Genomic DNA, 2,253 nt, shown 5'->3' on the forward strand with positions numbered 1-2,253 from the left:
GCCCACTTTAGTGAATATTCTTGTGGAAGACAGCCCATTTATACCAAAAGAACCAGGTTGTTGACAAGTGTATGACGGAAGATAAAACACAAGTATTTCAAGGCATGTTTTTCAGACAGAAGCCGTGGACAGACAAAACAACTAAGACAGAGTGATAAAGAACCCTGCTGGCATGAGTATATTCTCAGACATGTCACCATCAGAGGTGTTATTTCGTACTATCAGGTTGAATATTCTAGGGTTGTGATCGCCACACATTCCTTCATTTGGTTGACTAAATTCACCAGTAAAGAGTTTATCTGCTCTGCGTAAGTTCCAAATCTCTGCATTTTGTGCGTGCAGTGAATAACTAATCAGAGGGTGATCTGTTTTGCAATAACTAAACTCTTCTGGTCTGGAATGCTTACTGTTGACTTCATGTATTCAAATTTGTTAATCACATCTTGAATCGAGCAGATGAATTCTCTAATCTGATCGATACTAATATGAACAACCATGCAGGACATTAGATAATCTAGATGAATTTATTTCTTGAAGTATACGATGCCACATGTTACTCGTATTATATATTACTATACGTGTAATATGTAGATTGACATACTATATATCATATCGCCTGGAACCATGCAAAGAAAATACAATTCCACATTTGAACGGTCATTTCAGATGTTTGACTATTTTGTGCAGACAGTGGACATTTCAAATCCAATCCTGGAAATCTGAAATTGATTTTGTTCTCAGTGTACTGATTCTCGTATTATTTAGCATATGAAATAAAAAGTTTACAATTTTGTTCGGTAAAAGGGCCGTAAACTCTCACCTAATCGGGACACTGAAGGATGCGCAAATAAGCTTTTTTGACAAAGTTATGGGCAGACTCATGCTATTTGTCATAATGTCAGCGATTTGGGCACAGTTTTGCCGAATCTATGAGCACAATCGATCAATTCGGTTTTGACGGTGCTCGATTCCCACTGAGCCATTTCCTTCCGAAAAATGTTGTGACGTACAACAGTGAAACTCTTGTGAAACGAATCAAAACATGGGATTTGTGTAACTGAGACGAGATAAAATATAGATAAAATACAGAAATATCAAAAGTCCGAAGAAAAGGAAAAGACTTTAGTGAACTTGTAAAGTGTGAAGCACGAAAAATCTACTGAAAACCTCTTCGGAATCTGTGTCGAGTGTTAGGCAAACTGGGGCGTGTGGCAGCCGTTTGTCCTAGAAGCTATTGGCGAGACATGCGGAAAATCAACGGAGAGAAACTGAGGGTGAAATTTGACACATCGTAAAACTCTGTTTTGGACGTGAGGAAAACTATCATAATACACATGGGATACATGCTGATCAAGCTGTTGATTTGCTTATGTTGGCTTAGTAATGGAAAAGACAACTGTGGTGTGACTGGGATATAACAATATAACATTAAGGCTAATAATCGCAGTCACGTTCCCTAAGGGTAACGTACCCCAGGAGCCCTATTCCGAACACCCGATACCAGCTTAGTTTGCTTTTCATTCTAGCAGTGATATTCAACAACCTAAGTGGGACTAGATTTATCCCATATTTTCGATATCTAAACCAGAGTCTGGTGATAGAATTTGGCACTTTTCGAAAAAACAAATCATAAATCTTGGCTCTGGCTTTTGTAGCCATGTTTAGAAGTGTATCTGTTCTGACCCGATAAACGAAGCTAGCCTAGTCAGCTAGACAACATTGATCTATGCACTGTGATGTGCCATATTTTTATTGTGAATTCTGAAGTGTTTTGCTGCAACCAGTGAGACCTAAAAAAATTACGTAAACGATTTCGCGTGAGTAGCTTCTGACGAATCTGCCAGATAAGACCAATTACTAACCAGAAAACACACTAGTATAGTCTATTCACACCCAGTCCGAGACGAAATCCTTGCCAAATTCATGCTGCTGATGTCAACTTATCCTCAAAACAAAGTTATCAGATTCCAGGTGACCGTGATATTCTATGGTTTTTAGTCATTGCACATGAAAGTAGCCAGCCAGAGAACAAGGCCTGTTGCTGCCTATTTGAACTTTTAAGACGCACATTTCCGGCTAGACTTAGGCTTACTTGAACTGCGATCGATATTGGCAGTGTTGTGGAATGTAGGTAGCTCTGGTGCGCTGCTCGGTTGTTGGTCTGATCGCTGAGCTTGGCAGTTGGATTGCAAACATTTCATCATCAATCGAGGCAATGTCATCAGGGCAGGGTTGGGTGGAACCAACCAAGCA

The 2,253-nt window shown here is 39.6% G+C and overlaps 2 protein-coding genes across 2 annotated transcripts in view; one reads left to right on the forward strand and one right to left on the reverse strand.

The window, feature by feature from the left end:
* T265_12028 (hypothetical protein) overlaps positions 1–2,253 on the forward strand; it is a gene marked incomplete at both ends in the record, with an annotated part of 43,711 nt that overhangs the window by 11,110 nt on the left and 30,348 nt on the right. The gene's annotated exons all lie outside the window — the stretch shown is intronic.
* Positions 1–2,253, reverse strand: part of T265_12027 (hypothetical protein) — a gene marked incomplete at both ends in the record, with an annotated part of 18,997 nt that overhangs the window by 10,838 nt on the left and 5,906 nt on the right. The window lies entirely within an intron of this gene.

The sequence above is a fragment of the Opisthorchis viverrini genome, assembly GCF_000715545.1.
Source record: "Opisthorchis viverrini unplaced genomic scaffold opera_v5_767, whole genome shotgun sequence".
NCBI classification, from domain to species: domain Eukaryota; kingdom Metazoa; phylum Platyhelminthes; class Trematoda; order Opisthorchiida; family Opisthorchiidae; genus Opisthorchis; species Opisthorchis viverrini.